Source organism: Vulpes lagopus, chromosome 7, assembly GCF_018345385.1.
Source record: "Vulpes lagopus strain Blue_001 chromosome 7, ASM1834538v1, whole genome shotgun sequence".
In the NCBI taxonomy this organism is placed as follows: domain Eukaryota; kingdom Metazoa; phylum Chordata; class Mammalia; order Carnivora; family Canidae; genus Vulpes; species Vulpes lagopus.
The window spans coordinates 34,204,844-34,224,039 of NC_054830.1; the positions used below are offsets into that span (position 1 = coordinate 34,204,844).

The 19,196-nt window shown below is 39.2% G+C and overlaps 1 protein-coding gene across 1 annotated transcript in view; it reads right to left on the reverse strand.

Moving 5' to 3' along the window:
* SUCLG2 (succinate-CoA ligase GDP-forming subunit beta) overlaps positions 1-19,196 on the reverse strand; it is a 258,901-nt gene that overhangs the window by 136,908 nt on the left and 102,797 nt on the right. The window lies entirely within an intron of this gene.

The window sequence follows — 19,196 nt, forward strand, 5'->3', positions numbered from 1 at the left end:
GGATTCTTAATTGAGAAAGTTACAATGTATTTCAGGTTGATCTATCACTAGAAGGTAAGAAGGAGGAGGAGTGTGAGGCAGGAGAAAAGTCTAAGATATTACAGAAAGAGGAACCTTTATAAAGGACATACAATTACAGGGTGACAAATTAGAGGCCTAAGTGCCAATTTCCCAAAGAAAATGAGTTCATTTCTGTGATTTCATGATGATCCCAGAACCCAAACTTAAAATTGGAGAATTACCTATCTTCAAATATCTCCTGTTGATGGAGTCCTATTCCCTCAAGTTGTAATGAGGTCACTGGGAATTAGATAATATTCCAATAACTCTTCCTATGTGCTCTGTGGCATCCCTGAGGCTACAACAATTACTTCAACTTTATATATGTCTGACATGGGCTTGCCCAACACTAGAAAAGAGAATTTCAAATACGTAAGACATCAGAATAAACTATTTCATCATTGGTAACATCCCTTGATTGAATTAGGATTAGAGATAATTTAGCTCCCCATCAGATTGTTACTCATCAAAGATTTAAACTGCATATGCCTGAAACAGTCATTTTTAAAGTAAAAGATGGAACTAGGGCCATCTCAAGGACAAGAGTTTTGTGATACAGAACGTAAGTTGTTCAGGGAGAGATTATTTTAGTGTTTTTTTTTTTTTTTTTTTTTTTTTGAGAGAGAGAGAGCGTGAGCATGCACAGGGCGGGGGTGCTGAGGGAGAGACAGAATATTAAGCAGGCTCACACCCATCACACCCAGGCTCACCCAAATTGAGCCATGGGGGGCTCAATCTGATGACCCTGAGATTATGACCTGAGATGAAGTCAAGAGTCAGGTGCATAATCAACTGAGCCAACCAGGTGCCCCAGGAGACATTATTTTACATTAAGAACTCCTTTACTGATAAAGCTTTTATATAAGTTTTAAATCCTAAAGTTCCTATCAAATATACTAGTCAATTAATTCCACATTTTATAAGGTAATTACTTCATCTGAAGAATGTAGGGGCATGATAACACCACTTGGAGTAGTTTATTGATTATAAAGTACGTAATAACATCATCATAAGAAAACATGCTTTTGCTTTCAAGGGAACACTTTTAATTTTAGTTCCTATAAAAATTCCTAAATTAAAGTTTGGTAAATCATTGTTTTTCCATATTGCCATACATAAGAAATACTGTATATGTATTACTACATTATAGCTCCCATTAAAATCTATAATGAAAAACTAGCCTACTCTTCTGATCGTGTCACTAATGTTATTAATTGCTTTCATAACCATTAATACAGAATTCATTGGTGAAAAAATTTTTAAAGCTAGACAAAAATTACCTCAGAAAGGCTCAATTCAGTTGTAATATCTTACTCTTTCTATAGTTTAAGACTGATAAAACAATCTTACAATTTGCCTATTAAAATATATATTTCTTTTTTTAAGGTTTTATTTATTTATTTTAGAGAGAGAAAGTGTGGGGAGGGGCAGAGGGAGAAGGAGAGAAAGAATCCTCAAGCAGACTGCACTGCGTGCAGAGCTGACATGGGGCTCCATCCCAGGACCCAGAAATCATGACCTGAACCAAAATCAAGAGTCAAATGTTCAACTGACTCAGCCACCCAGGCACCGCTAGAAAAAATATTTCTATAAAAAAGCTTAAGGACAGAACCTCCTAACACTGATGGCAAAAACACCCATATGATCTTACTTAAAGCAGCTGTATCTTATCAAAGGACTTCTAATACTGTAAGATTGCAACCATAGGACATGAAACAGATCTTCTACAAATGAAACCACTTGAAAAAAATGAGAACTTTTTAGAAAAAAAGAAAGTTTCTTCAGAAAAAGAATTTCCAGAAGAAATCTCTACTGTGTTCTATACAGATTATAGGACAGATTTATGATATACATTGATAAAAAAGTATCTGTGTAACATCTGTGACTCCCAACAGATCCTGGAAATAGTCATGGAAGATGAAAAGCATTTATGAACACCATAGCATTTCCACAGTATTTTGTAGCATATTTAAAGGGAAAGGATAAAGGGAAACTAGCTATAAAAAATAATTTTCTTTCATATTTTCAAAGCAAAGATGTCTTCAATCAGAATTCAATTAGGGAAGCAAAACCACTATGAGTTATTGATAAGGGATTTATCATAGGAACTAAAGCTGACACAACTAGTGGAGATGCTTAGAAACGGAAGGTCAGAAAAAGGGGGTGAGAGGATCACAGAAGTCACCAATCAAGAGAAAGCAGGACATCCAGGATAGGTGAATATGGGACTCATGACAGGTCTGGGTCCATGTTAATCAGTAGGGTTAGCAGATGGGAGACTAGCTAGCTGGACACAGGGCAGAGAAGAACAAGCACAAGTGGGACCCCCTTGCCAGCATCTCTGTATTTGTCCATCTGTACATCACAGAGAAATGGCTGCATTCCAAATTCTGTGCAAACTCCTCATTTAGCCAACTCTAACTCAAATTTACACATGGAAGGGGATTCTGGGAAATGTAGTTCCAGCTTAACCAAGTCTACACCGTAGAAATTACCACACATGGTAGTAACAAGCCATCTTGAAGGCAGAGTCCACAAGTGTTGCAGGGGCAGAATTAACATCTCTAAACTTCTTGGGTGTGGCTTAAGAATCCATCCTGGGCTAAGAATCCCCTCCTGTGGCAGCAAGCAGACAACCAGAAGCTATCTTTGAATAGAGACAAAACAGACCTCTTATGGATCTTAACCAGTGATGAACAAGAGAAGGGGAAAGATGGCAACATCCAGAACTGATACAAATATAAATTGATATAACAAAATGAAGGTTTTATTTTCTATAGCAACAGGAATGACTATGAAATTTAAAATGTTATATACACATTGCTTGGCTATACCCATATTTAAAGATGTTTCTTTCTCTTTCACAGAAATATTACTAGTATTGTGAGATCTCCCACTTTCTTGATTGGAAACCTTGTCTTTTCCCTATTTTGTCTTGGTACCTCAATTTCTCTATGTGGCCCTCCATTTGGTGAGAGGTGCCATATGCTACTGTCTGGACTCCACTCAGCTATTTGCTATCATTCTGCCAGCCATGGTCACACTACCACCAGGTTCCTCTAGGCTTCTCCCTTGTCACAACCAAGGAAGATCCCTCAGTTTCTCATGAGTGCTCAAGTAGAGTAGTTGAGTCCCTAGTGACACAGCTTTTCCCTTTACAGGACAATCTCTATTCCAAATGCACACACGCTCCAGGGGACAATGGCACAGTTAGTCACTGCCACACTCTAACCCTAGGACCTCTGTGCCCTCAAAGCTACCAGGTCACCTCCTTTTCTCATTCACAGAGATCGTCTCACAGAGCCCCTCACTCTCTATCCAACTCTGCTCCCTAGAGATCCTTTCTCCAGACAGGCCCATCTGTCTGATTTCCCAGCCACGGAATGCACTCAAAATCCTTCTCACAGACCTCTGAGCGAATTGCAAATCAAGAAATAGGACTGAATACCTACCTGACCCATGCTGCTGGGAAAGTCACAACAGTTAAGAAGCACCTAGAATGTCTTCAGACAATTAGGAGGTCCACCTACCCAGTCCTCACAGAAAACCTGTTGGTAGAGCAGTCCCACTTCTATGAACATCAACAACAAAATAAGGATTTTTCACTGAAATATAATTAAAATAGTGAAACATTTGATAACAATGTTATCAAACATTGATAATCCATCAGCACTGGACATATGGGGTTTGAGAAAAAAATTTTATACAACCATATAAGGAATTAATACAATACTGTATATCCATTAATGATGACTAATATATCTTTATGTGTGAATATGGGGATATATCTACATACCTATATGCTCTGAATAAATCTTAATGATCAATATTTAAAAAAACAAATACATCTGTGACTAGTTATGCAGTCATAATGAAGTCTAAATGAACACTAACTAAACTATTATAAAGTTACCTTAAGGGGCTAAGGAGTGGTATTATGGGTGGTACATTATATCCTTTCAGTATTGATTTACATTTTTTGGTCCCAATTATCACATGTTGTCCTAAAATCAAATAAAAAATAAGAGTTTAAAATGTGACACAAACATAGGCAGTTATTCATAGTGGTTAGTCTTGAATATTCCAATGTTCCCTTCTGTATCAGCCTTTATAACTTTATCATGTGGGTCAGAGATTGCCTATATTTGCAGAGGCCTCCAAAAGACATCTTCAGGAAACAAGGCTCAACATCTAACAACAGGACCTCCGAAAGTGTCATGCAAGAAAACAGAGTGGCAGGAAAATGTGCTGCCCTTTTCAAATATGTACTGAGCACAAACTCTGTGGAAATACAAAGATTAAAAAAATCAGGGTCCCTGCTTTCAAAAACTTAAAACCTCTTGAAGAAAAGAGAGAGAAACAAATAATTCCTGAAAAATATTAGGATAGTAATAATTGTTAAGAACACAGCTCAGAGAAAAGGGGACATGGTTAAGCTAGGCAGGGCCGAGCTAAGCTAGCCATAAAGGAGGGTTGAGTGACATTGCAAGGAAGAGATGGGTTTTCCAATTAGACAGGGCTGGGGAGTAAAGACATGAATGGGTCAGCAATTGAGAAGGGCTACTTTGCTTTTCCATATGTATTTGCTTGGCTCCTTAGTTATCTATTTAAATTAGAAATCATGAGAGCATCACCTGGAATAAACCAGTAAAGCATGTCAAGATTCAGCACTGCAAATCACTCACATTTGTTATTTCAGATCCTCAGAAAACCTCTCCACATTAAAGTTCATTTACCTATATTTAAGAATAGAAAATAAATAGGAAAACACACTTATGGCCTTTGTTAAATTTAGTTACTTTTGCCCTAAGCGCTTTTAAGATCTCCCATAATTTTATCAGGATGGTCTTAAAAAAATAAAAAATAAAAACATAGCAGGTAAGCTAATTCTCAAACAGAGCCCCTGTGAAAGCCCCCAAGGGGTCAGTGAGATTCAAACTGCCACGGTTTTAACAGCAGCAATAATAAAGGATATTTCCACCCCTCCCAACCTGCAAATAAACACAACTTTCAGATTTGAAATCTCCTACAATTCCAAATGCCAGAGACACAGAATTCCAAACAACGGCTTGGTGATGTTGCCATAAAAAGAAACCCAGGTTTTTATTTTCCATATTAAGTGGTGTATGACACACTAGAGTTCAACAGAGGCTAGGAATGACTTACCTTAAGAGAGATGAAAGATCTCAGAACCCCTTGTCCATGTAACCTACAGAGGTCCAGCATCATTTGTTATGTTGCTTTCAAATTGTATTGAGTTTTAAATTGCAGTGTCCTGCTCTTTCATTGCCTGTCCTGATCCATTCATTGTGTCTGAAATCTCTATTGCTTGAATGTTAAACACAAAGAAGACTTTAGATTGCATCCTGGAGGGTGAAACTTTGCAGCTTCCATAAGCTGGGAAGAGTTTATATTTGGCTGACTTTCGAGGGTTATGAAGACCTGAGAAATACTTACTGTTTCCTTTTCTCTCTAAGACCACTCTCTTTGGTTCCCTTCCCTCCTCCTTTTGTCCCTCTAATCCTTGTAAATACATCCAAGTCACTCAAGTGCACATTCGACTATATCTGAGATCACTGACTTTATTTTCAACAGGTCCATTCAACAGCCAAACAGATCAGCATGGACTTCAAATTCCACCTCCTATCACCTCCACCTTAGAGCTACTCTCAAGGGGTGCCTAGGTGGCTCAGATGGTTAAGGATCTGCCTTCAGCTCAGGTCATGATCTCTCAGGGTCCTGGGATCAAGTGCTGCATCAGGCTCTTGGTTCAGTGGAGAGCCTGCTTCTCCCTCTGCCCATACCCCCTGCTTTTGTGCTCTCTTTCTCGCTCTCAAATAAGTAAAATCTTAAAAAAAAAAAAAAAAAAAAAAGGAAAAACTACTCTTAAATAAGGACTTATGCACTTATGCATAAGTGCACTTATGCACCTGGGAATTGCAGTGCTTGATATATCAACCTTTTCTCTAGACCTGACCTCACAAACCACAAACCTAGATCTACTTTCTTGGGCTGTCTTCACAACAATTTTTCTGATTATCTCTGAAGCATTCAAGCTAGAATAGTCTTCTTTGCTAGGACTTCCTGCATCTTAAAAGAAAAAAAATGCCTGGTTTGAGCAAGAATTCATACTAGAGGGAACCAGGCCAAGTGTTACAAATAGGAAATTAAGGAATTCATGAGCTGCTATGCATTTGACTTCCTGGGAAAAATAATAGAATTTTTTTGAGTTGACTTTGGAATAACAACACTCACAACAACACAGAAAAAAATGCCCAAGGTCTAGCATCCACATCTGGTAAAATTCAAAGAAAATTCTGGCAGCTTTAAAGTAGTTCTCCAATGGTATTGGTGTGGGCAGAGAAAAATTGAGTCCTGTTTCACACTTGACCAATCAAGCAGTCCAATATGAGATACCCTCTGAAATCTCAATCATTATAAGATATTTACTCTGAAAATTCACATTTCATTGTTGCAGCTGGAAAACTAACATCTAAGTCTACTCCTCCTACCTACTGACAGCTCATTCTCCTTTCAAAATGTAGCCAATATTTGTTCTATATCCCACACTTACCCTCAACACCATAGTTTTTTACTCTGTTTTCCACCTCAGTTTCCAGAAACATGGTATCAGACATCCAGAAGTAAACAGCATACCCACAGAATTACCTGAAATATCCTCCTTCCAGCCCCCACTGCTGATGTCTTTAAACCAAGCTGCAGCTTTTTCCAGGTTCCTGACCCTTTCTCCTGGCCTCCCAGCATGAGGATGGTACAGGTGTCATAATACATAAACATGGTTTGACTGCAGGGAGGGAGGGAGAGCCTGAGAGGAATCTCCCAGGACACAGGTCCATAAACCAAAAACAGGAAAAGCCCCAAATAGGAAAGAGCCTAGCCTTACACCAAGGGAGTAAGTTTTATGATGAACAAAATTAACATTGACTTAGGAATGCTACAAAGTCTAACAAAGCAGATGCCACTTCTTCTCTGAAGGGCCTTCTAGTTCAAAGGAGATGCTAGGCCAAGGACGATCAATGGTGCCAGGGAGTGGTTCTGTCAAACTTAATGAAGCCACTCTCAGTTTTGCTAATCATACTCCTCACACCTTCTCTTGTATGGAAGTCTCTGCTGAAGAGCACACACAGCACGATGCAGAATGAGATCACCTCATTCCCCTGAAAAGAATGGAAAGATGGAAAAGTGCCAAGCACACAGTGGGTCCTCAGCATATATATGGTCACTCATTTATCCTCTTCATTCCCTTTGCTCTGTGAACTCACAACCATAGTGTTCGTTAGGACTTTTCTATGGAATGAGGTTTGTGCTAAGTGTATATTCATTATCTACATTTAACAAATAACCCAGCTGAGGTTGAGTTATATGGAGTCACAAAGCTAGCAAGAAGCAGAGTCAGAATTTTTAAGCCAGAAAGATAATTCTAGAGACAGTGCCTTAACCCCCTCAACCAGAGCCTCATTACTGGGTTTGTCTCCCAACATTTTATTATAATGATTTCCAAACACATAAAGAAGTTTAACACCAACAAGTAAACATCCACATACTCAACACTTGGATTCGACAACTGTTCACATCTCACTACATTTGCTTTCTCACTTACCTCTCCATTAGATCTGTGACTTGCCAAAGGTGTGGAAAAAAGGAATCACCTCCCCCTACCACCATCTCCAAATCAGAACCTCGCCCAAAATGTTCCTAAGTCAGAGTCAGTGATATGCAAAGTAATGATTTCAAAGGGGATTTTTAAAAAATGATGAGCATATATAACTTTTTGAAAATAACTAATTATTACATGAATTTTTACAGCAGCAATGCTTTGTAAGCTCAGAGAAAACTATCCATAATAGCTGGCACTAAGCTATTTCCCTGCACTAGCCTGTACTGTTATCTTGATGTGGCTATTCCATTTTGAAAGGAGAAATGAATTCTCCTGGGGATACTTGCACCCTCCTGAAAAGCCAGGGTGATGCTTAGAGCCTTGGTTCGTACTTAAGTGACAGAGCAATGAAGACGATGATCTCTAACCCAAAGCTTTTCTGTACTGCCAATGTCACTGTCATTTGCCTAAAGTTTAATGTCGTGGGACTCTAGACTTTTGATAAGCCTGAAGGGTTTTTGAAAGAAAACCACCAGAAAGTATTTAGAGGATAAAATCCAAAACATATCTGTGTCACGAACTAGAGTACATTATCCTTTCCCAAACTTGAGAAAATGCAGATATAAATGCCTAAAGTCTAAATGATATAAGGCCCAAATAAACAGCAGTTATCTGGTTATCTATACGGCATAAAGGTTCAAATGGTTTTTACTTCTTTCTTTATACCTGCCCTTCTTATAATGACTACTTATAACACTTATAATCAGAGAAAAACTACTAGCAGATTTAAATAAAATATATGTTTATTTGACCTGGTAAGAACAGTACCAATATTACTGCTGGGTTGGACCAGGGCTGAGGAGGAAGCTTGTTCTAACCCAAAATATGTAAGTTTAAATATATGTTCATGTGTACACACATAATCTATACAGAGGATAAATGAGGAATGAAATAAAGTATTAACTCTGTTAGATGGGGGTAGGATTAATGTTAATTTTTCCTTCTTTTGGATTATAAATCTGGTAGAGGGAACATGCATTATTTCTAGAAGTAAGAGAAAGTAACAGCTATTTTGAAAATGCACTTATTATGCACCAGATTGTATCGGTGCCAGAGTTACACACAGAACACTGCCATTCTGCTGTACTGGCCTTGCCACCATTTCATTTCATGGGAGGAGTGACTCACAATGGAGGGCAGGGCAAAATACTGCTGCTTCTCATTCTGCAGCTACTGCTCTGGTCAAAGCCAATGTCAGTATCCCTTGGGCCTTGGGGCCACATATAATCTCTGCCTGCCAGAATTAGCTGCATCTGGTCCACACAAGTGACAGGAAGATTCATTTCTCTGAGACCCAGGAAAACTCACTGTGCCTCAAGTCCCCTGGTTCCAGAGGGACATAAGGTGGTGCGGTGCCTTCTGGAGGTGCCCTCCAGCACCTACATTCTAAGACATACATGCAGAATTGTTAAATCATCTCCTTCCGCGTCCATAAATGTACTATCCCCCTTAAGTCCCGCTTAAAGAAGGCAACACACTGGAGATTATTAGACTGCAGTGGATAAGTTCATGAGCCATGGGTCAGAAAGTTTTGGATCAGAACTCAGACTTTGCCCCTTACTTGCCAGCTGAGTGACCTGGACCAGAGAAGAGAGCCTCAATTTTCTCATCTTTGAATTAAAGCTGGTAAAATTAGCACTTACCTCACAGAGTTGCTGTATGAGTATTAAACGAAGAAAAACAACTGCAAGTTATGTAAAGTATTTAATACAGTGCCTGGCTTAAACTTACTCATAGTATCCTTCCTTATCCTGGCTCATAATTACACTTACCTCTAAACATCAAGTTCATAGCGTGTGATGATCATAATGATGAATATGCTATCCACTGAGCAAAATAATTTTCATGATAATAAATCTACTCGACTTTTACAAGTGTTAAGAACACATTAAGATACCTATGTCTTGTATGTTTTCCAATCATTCAGACACAACTAATAAAACGTGCTCATGGTTGGTAAGAACTGAAGAGATCATATCAAATAAAAGGGATCAGAGGCCTTCAAGAGCAGCCCAAACTCAACAGACATTTAGCACTGCCCTGTTTACATCCCAGATGCACTATTGCTTTTGTAAGTAAAACGACTATCTTTGGATCCCAGAAAGCATTCACCTGCCACAAACAGGCACCATGTTTTTATTTATGTTTGTATAGTTTGTTTAGTTCCTAGGTCTCCATGGTTTCTTACTTTTTGCCTGTCTCCCCTTTGATATATCCATGGCTGTTGGCTGGCACAAATGGCCCTGGCTACCCACCATGTTTCCTGGCAGAGAAGGCAGCACTTGACTCCATCTGGAGCTGCTCAACTTCAGGTCTCACTGGCAGGCTGAGGCTTGTATCAGCACATGCCTCCTTCCCCCAACACAGATGCTAGGCCCGCTCCAGCCCTGTGGCAGCCTGCAGGGGAGGGAAACCGAGCTGGGAAGGAAGCTAGATGCCAAGCATGGCTGGCGTTTTGTACATCGGCATTGGGCTATGTGGCTATCTAACTCTAGTGTCCTTCTGGCTATTAAGACTGTAACCATGGTGGTTGGGGTTGTTGTTACGTGTTTTAAAGACATTACAACATTCAACACTACAACAACTGACTTTGTCCCCAAAACTGTTGAAAGGACTTTATACACCACATCTCATAGTCTTTCCATTAGCCCTCTGCACAAGATACTATTCCAAGAGATCAGGACACTGAAACTCGAAATCAATCCCTTGTCTCAGGTGACACCATGTAAACTCCAGAGCCAGATCCAGCCAGGGCTGAAGCTCTACCCCTGCCAGCTGAGCATAACCATCCATCACTTTCAGCCACTCAAGTTTGGGGGAGTCAAAGAGCTTAGGAGTCGAGAGAGATGACAGTGGTGAGACAGAAGGCAAACGACCCACTTCCACGTTGGACCTGAGGATGACCTCTACGGCAACCAGCTGCCAATTAAAATGGAAAAAAGGGATCCCTGGGTGGCACAGCGGTTTGGCGCCTGCCTTTGGCCCAGGGCACGATCCTGGAGACCCGGGATCGAATCCCACGTCAGGCTCCCGGTGCATGGAGCCTGCTTCTTCCTCTGCCTATGTCTCTGCCCCACCCCCCTCTCTCTATGTGTGACTATCATAAATAAATAAAAATAATAATAAAAATTTAAAAAAATAATCTGACTAAAAAAATAAAATAAAATAAAATAAAATAAAATAAAATAAAATAAAATAAAATGAAATAAAATACAATGGAAAAAGGATAATGGCCCAATAGCAGCATTAACAAGAGAAATCTCCTGTTTTGAGCAATGCCCATCTGGTAGCTCACAAGAATTAACAGCTTTGAGGACAATTTCTTTTACTGTCTACACAACCAAATGTTTCTGTGACTTACTATACCTGATCATCTTGTAATAAAACATAGCCCCCTCCATTAGAGTATACCCTCAAGACTTTTATTATGCATGTTAAAAAAAGACAACAATCTGATGGACTGCAAACATCAGGGGGTAATTCTGTAAAGTCAAAGGCAAAACCGGCCCTGCCTTCTCTGTGGCATGGTTACAACATATAGGAATGTTGATGACATAAGAACACAGAAGTGTCTGGACTCCACTGAAGAGCATCAGGGCTCCTGGATCTAAATTCAACGATTTTACATAGCTATGCAGAAGTTTAAAAACCAACCTCTCTAAACCTCTATTTTTTCACCTGCAAAATGAAGAGTGGGGGTGAAGGGCAGAGAGAGAGAATCTCAAGCCAACTCCCTGCTGAGCATGGAGCCCAAGGAGGGGCTTGAACTCAAGACCAAGGAGATCAGGACCTGAGTCGAAACCAAGAGTTGGGCCCTTAACCAGCTGAACCACCCAAGCCCTCCGTGCATTTCTTTTAACAAACTACCAGTAGCCTGGCCATGAGAAAAAAATATGAAGGAGAGTCACAGAGGTGACAGATACGCTGACAGTGGAAAATGAAGAGACTGACAGATAACAAAGAAATTGAAGGACAGAAGAAAAGAGAGGTAGAGGAGGGGGAGAGACAGAGGAGGAAGCAGTCAAGCTGTTTTACACAGATGACATTTTATCTTGGAATGCTGAACTTTTTGTGAATTAAGGATTCTTCTTATAAGTTCCCCATGATGCAAACAGCAATTAACTCAGTTACCCTCCAAACCCTACATAAATATTTCACAGGTTACTGGGAGAACCCAAGGATGTGATTGACATACAGACTTTGCCCAATGCCTGGCAACAAAGCAGATGACTAATGAATGTAAACTACTATGGGCTTTTTGTCTTACATCCTTTGATTTGGCTCCAAACACTTTTCCAACAACCCACGAGCCTTCACATCTTCCTCCAATAAATGCCACTGCTGTTTGAGCCCCTGTTAAGGGACAATGTACTGGGTACTTTCTGTCGATATCTCTAAGCCTCCCAATAAACCCACAATTTCGAAATTATTGCCCCCAGTTCATAGTTGAAAACACGAGTTCAAAAGGCAACAAGTGACATGTTGAGGGGTATGATTTCCAGCCAATGCTTTTTCTATTACACCTTCCAACCTGACCATGAGGGGGATGTAAATGTTATATTGCTGCCCAGGGCAGTAGCTCATCTGCTAAAGGTGTCACCAGAAATCAGCTTTGGCCACCAGCCTGGCTTTCAGTCTGTGCCAGCACTGCAATCTTGTCCACTGTAGATCTTTGGTTATAGGCACTGCAACAGAAGAATGTTACCTGTGTTAATGTGTTTGGGAGAGTTTAGGGATTCTTTGCTGCAAAGAAGAGCCCACTTATGGTTTTAAATTAAATATTTAGTTTAATAAAGTGGCACATTTTAAAAAATACGATTTTTTCCATAAGCCTTGGAGTTCAACTTGAAATTCATACCATTCTACTTATAAATTCAGAATTTTAACATTCACTTTCAAGGGAGGGTGGTTATTGATTAAAGTCCAAACAACTCAAGTTAGATACACTAAAATCCCCCTCAGCAATTGGTGTCATTTATGAATTTAAGTTTTTCTGAACATTTGAAACTGAATTTATAAATCAAATGTATCCATCGTCTTTTCTTTAGCATGTCCATGGTTTGACCTAACAAGCAAAATCTTCCCTAGTACTAAATTGCACTAGTAATTCCCTGCAAGTTAAAATAAAAAATAAAAGATACAGCATTACAACACTGTTAATAATCTTTGTCAAAAACCTTATCTTTCCAGGTGGGACATACAACAGTTATGTCCATCACACAATTAAATACCGGAATTAAACTGGAATCAATGTCGGTTACTTTGTCAAATTCCATTACACATTACAAACATGTCAACTAAGAAAATGTATGTAGATAATTATAAATTGATTAGGATTCACCATATGGGTTTTAGAAATTTTATCTTCTGTTCACTAATTCCAGAACCTTCACAGTCCCTCAACATACCACTTCCACTTCATGGTCAAACTGATTACCAGTGGCCATAACCAAATCACAAGTCTTTAACTTCTGAGGGAGACTGGGAAGGGAGTCTTTCCTCCATGCAGGCATGTACTTCGTGAAAAACTAAGGAGGCCATAGCACCTGAGAACATAGTGTGCTCATGGGATGAAGGGGAAGGTGCATGAAGGTCCTCACAACATGCCTGTCAGAGACCAATACATGGTTACCAAGGTTGGTAGGGAGGTGCCTCACATCAGTGTCTTCTCTGACAGCACCTCAAAACTGAAGATGTTGGGATGTGTGTGGTATGCAGACAGTATAATTGGGAAATCAGTCACACTATAGGTTATAGTACACTGATTCAGGAAATAAGTATATAAAATCTAATCTAATATATAAGAGGACAATGAGAGTCAGGTTTCTCAATGGGGGAGAAGAGTACTTCTGAACATGGAAAGGTGGGTTGCTAGAAAGAACTCTGAGAGATTCAAGAGCAGCCCTGGTGGCTCAGCGGTTTGGCACCGCCTTCAGTCCAGGGCCTGATCCTGGAGACCTGGGATCGAGTCCCATGTCGGGCTCCCTGCATGGGGCCTGCTTCTCCCTCTGCCCGTGTCTCTCTCTCTCTCTCTCTCTCTCTCTCTTTCTCTCTCTCTGTGTCTCTCATGAATAAATAAATAAAATCTTTAAAAAAAGAAAGAACTCTGAGATTCAGGATTAAAAGTATTGATATAAACACAATGGTTTTTGTAGACATTCTGTTTATACACATGCAGACAAAGAAATGTTAAGCAAATGTGTACATGTAAAGTAGAATGCATGGACATTTATGCATTTATATATCTGTAGGTGTGTGAACATGTATAAACATATCTATGTATATATACACAACCAACTGTTTCTTCAGATGGCCTAAAAATATAATACCTTAACAATAATGAACACAACCACATGGATGTGTGGTTGGCAAATATCAGAGAGGCACCTGATTAAGGCAACATCCATGAAGGTCAAGGTTGATGATTTGATGTTAGATGAACATGATATTGGAGGAACATGATATTGGTATAATCTCAGAATACTTCTCCACAAAATTCTAATTAATTACTAGAGGAAAATGTCAAACCTAAGGTGGAGAAACCTGGCAAACACCAGCCTGACCAGTGGAGGGACAGGTCACGCACCTCCTAATGTGACCAACTATGAATAGCTGGCTATCTTTGCTATAGCATTTTGACCAAGAATGTAGGACCTGAATTTAGTCATGAAGAGACACTGGACAGACCCAGGCTCAGAGTCAATCTATAGAAGGAAAGGACTGGATGCTTCAAGCAAGGACTTGAAAGGCAGGGAAAGACGAAGGAAATGTTCTGGAGTAGAGGAAATTGGATAGATATGACAACTACATGCAACATATATCCCTGACTTAGATTCTGGTTCAGGACAGAAAAACAGACACTTGTTCAGACAGCTGGTAAAATCTGAATGGGCTTTGTAGATTGGATGGTAAAAGTGCATCAATTCCTGAGTTGGAGGACTAACTGGTGACGATGTAAAAGAGTTTCCATGTTTTTTTGTTTTGTTTTGTTTTGTTTTGTTTTTGTGAAATGCACACACCACAATGTTTAGGGTGATGAGGCACAAGGTCTATAGATTTGCTCTCAAATATTAACAGTTGGGGAACCTGGATAAAAGTGATCTAGGAGTTGTTTTCATGGTAATTGGAATTCTCCATAATATGAAATTATTTCAAAATAAAGTATCAAATAAAAAAAATTCAGTGTTATATCATTAAGGAAGAAAAGGAGCTCTGATAATTGAGAGAGAGAGAGAGAGAAAGCTCTTGCTCTCTACTGCTCAGGCCACAAATCATACTACCATATCTGCATGTCATTCTTGGCTTTGTTCAACTGTACAGTCATAACCCTTCTTTCTCACTGTCTCTGCCCTAGCTGTTCGCCTTAACTTCATTTCCTTTCCTCTGGTCCATCCATGAGATTTCCAACCTGCCTTGTGTCCAAACCAGTCTGAGTTACCACAGGAAACACATTTGAGAATAGATAACAAAGTGTTTCTAACACCACAGTACTCACACAGCACTTAAGGGTTTCTCTACATAATCCTACACTGAGGCAGAAATTGAGAAGAAGGAGAATAATGGAAGTAATACACCCAAGAAACCTGGAGAACAAACATAATACCCAGGCAATGTAGGGAGCATGAGACAGCACAAATTGTAGAAGATGAAAGAGAAATGAGAGCAGGTTTCTGAAATATACCCTTACGGCACCTTTATAGGATGCACAAAGACCATCCACCATTACCTCAAAGACCTATCTGGACTGGTATTTATCCAAAAAGTTTGGTCAATGAGTCTCTCAACTACAATTCTAGACACGGCCCTTACAAGTATCAGTTAGGTTTGCAGACCTATCACATCTAGAAAAAAGAATAAAGACCTGGAAAAAATTTCCTTCCTAGTTTCATATCCATGGATTCTGTCCTGAATGACCTAGCAGCCATTCTAACTCTGCTTTAACATCAAGTCATGCCAAAGAGCGATTGTGCCTGATGCCTATAATGAAGAGAGTATGATTATTAATTTTAAAAATCAGCAGTTTTGTCTTTTTTACATCAAACTTAAAGTCCATGAACATTTATTGAAACCCTATCAATCTGTGCCTTGACAACCAAGATGTTCACTCAGGAACATCTCACTGAGTAAGGAGACAGACAGGTAAACTAACACATTTCATTCAAAAAGCACAGATGACATCAAATTGTTCACCATTTCTAGGTTTACCAAATGAAGTATCAGACCTAAAGTTAGATTTTTGCTTTAACTTATTCTGTTTTATTTTTTTAAAGATTTATCTTAGAAAGAACATAAGCAAGAGAGGCAGAGGAGAGGGAGAGAATCCTTAACAGACTCCATGCTGAGCCCGGAGCTCAATGTGAGGCTTGATCTTACAACCCTGAGATCACAATCTGAGCCAAAACCAAGAGTTGGACACTTAAACTAACTGTCCCAGCCAGGCACCCCAACTTATTCTGTGTTAAAACTGGGAATGAGGGATGCCTGGGTGGCTCAGTGTTGAGCATCTACCTCTGGCTCAGGACATGTTCCCAGAGTTCTCGGATCGAGTCCCACATCAGGCTCTCTGCAGGGAGCCTGCTTTTCCCTCTGCCTGTGTCTTTGTCTCTCTGTGTCTCTCATGAATAAATAAATAAAACATTAAAAAAAATAAAATAGTGAACAAAATCAAGGAAACTGCACATAAGCCAGCTGCGGACTGCATCATTTAAATACATTGAGCTGTGTGTGATATGTTACTTAAGTTAGTGGTTCCATGGTTCATGGCTGAGCTTTGTCAGGATCACTTGTAGTGCTTCTTCATAATTTCGAAATCCACAACTGATGATTCAAAATCCCAGGAATTAGATTCAGAAGTCACTGTTTATAAGAGTTCCTCAGCGTATTTTGATGGTGTAGCCAAGGTTGCGAACTTCTTTTTTTTTTTTTTTTTTTTTTTTAAGGTTGAGAACTTCTGATTTAAATTAACTGTCACTGGGATGCCTGGGTAGCTCAGTGGTTGATCATACCTGAGTGGTATGATCCTAGGGGTCCTGGGATCGAATCCCACGTCGGGCTCCCCATGGGGAGGCTGCTCCTCCCTTTGCCTATGTCTCTGCCTCTCTCTCATGAATAAATTAAATATTTAAAATAAAATAAAATAAATTAACTGTCACTAATTCTACCATGAGTGACCTTCGCATACTACAACATTAGTTGGCAAAATAAAAATCAGTCTCATGGCTGTGAAATTCTAAGACTTCTGATTAATTCATCTGAATATGATTAAACTGCTTCCCTCTACCATGGGTTTGTGGACGGTGAGCAACTGAAATGTTTGCCACCGTATTCATTATTAATGCTATTCCTCTCACAAGCCTGTCCCTTTGACCTCTCTTTATCCCTCCTGGTCTCCTATACAAGTTTATGGTTACTTGTTATGTGCAATTACATCACACTGTGTATGAGGACACCCCACAAGCTGCTAGCTATATTAACTTAATAATAGATTTCAGGGTGTGATTTCCAATTAATTTCATTTTCCATATGCACATACAGCTCCATGGGAAGCCAGAATTATAGAGTAGCCATATGGTGCCTCATAAGTAACAATTAAAACTAATTTTCTATTCTTTGACACTAAAAAAAAAAAAAAAAAAAAAAAAAAAAAATCACATGGTTTAAATGCCACAGAGAAAATTGAAACTTCAACAGCATCTGATGCTCTCTAGAAAGAAGATGTCCCACTTTTCTTCACATTTTGGTCCTGATACTCCAGCTTCTAGCTTGGCAGTGGTTGGGTGAGGGCTGAGATCCCACCTGGCTTTTAGCATACTCATTTTCCTCGTGGCTGTTAAACTGGTGAAATGTCTTTGAGCGGGTATGAGAAAATACTGGGCTTTCTCCTTCATAGTGGTGAGCAGGGCTGAAAGAAGAGCTTCCTTTTGCAACAGATGATTTCTGGTAATAGAACTTTTCTACTGACCCATTTCCAAAAGGCAGTGTCTGAAACAACACTACAAGCTGCCCAACTGAAGAGAGAAAATAAGCAGTCTCATTGAAAGCATGTCATGTTTTTCAAGGACCGAACATAATTGTTTGAGGCTGGGGAGGGCTGTGGGGAAAACCGCTCCCTCTGGATTGTCTGACTAGTGGGTTAACTGGACGGATGGTCCTTTTACACTCATCATAGGGTATGAATCTTTCAATTTCCAAGGGTCCAGTTTTGGTAGATTCATCACTTGAAATGTTAAAAAAAAAAAAAAAAAAGCAAAACATATCGATACTCAATTCAGGATAAACAATGTGATGGGAAAAAATGCTCCATTTTATTAGATTTTCACAATTTTCAACTCTAAACTTGTCAAGTTTTTATGTGACAGCAAATATCATAGTGTAGATCTACTCTAAAAAACACCTTAACTGTTTTGCTGAAAACATGACTAAATCTCATTATATTTTATGAACCCCCTCTATGGCTAATATATGCAGACAAGAGTCTCAGACACACATGGGGGGTTAAGCAAGAGGTCAGAAATCTCTTCAGATTCTTATATGAGAGAGTGAAAAATAAAAACCTGTATGTTTTTTTTTTTTGCCAGGAAAAAGAAAGTGTCAGAGGTAACACTTGGTGAAATCATTATCAAACATTTCACCAATAAAAACTGTAATGTTGTAATGTCTATTGACAGATGAATGGATAAAGATGTGAGATATATATATATGTGTGTGTGTGTGTATGTATATATATACATACATACACACAGAGGAATATTACTTAGCCATCAAAAAATGAAATCTTGCCATTTGCAATGACATGGAAGGAACTAGAGGGTATTATGCTAAGCAAAATAAGTCAATCAGAGAAAGACAGTTATTGTACGATTTCACTCATATGTGGAATTTAAAAAACAAACCAGAGGAACATAGGGGAAGAGAGCAAAAAATAAAACCAGATGAAATCAGAGAGGGAGACAAACTGTAAAAGACTCTTACAGTCTCTGTTTAATTGTAGGAAACAAACTGAGGGTTACTGGAGGGAAGAGGGATAGGGGATGGGGTAGCTGGTGACAAGCATTGAGGAAGGCACCTGATTAATGAGCACTGGGTGTTATATGCAACTGATGAATCACTGAACTCTATCTCTGAAACTAATAATATACTCTTTGTTAATTAATTGAATTTAAATAAAATAAAATTTTAAAAACTATAATGGCCATAAAAAAGAAAAATTATGAGTCTGTGGGTTGAATTGTGTCCCCTAAAAACTCATATATTGAAGTTCTGATCTCCCAGTAACTCAGAAAGTGATCATGGCAGATGTAAATCATTAAAATAAGCCCTAATGCAATATGAATGGGTATTCTTATAAAAAGGGAACGTCTAGAGACAGACACAAACACAGAGGAATGCCAGGTCAAGAGGGAGGCAGGGACTGGGGTGATGGTTGCACAAGCCAAGGAATGCCAGCAAACCACCAGAA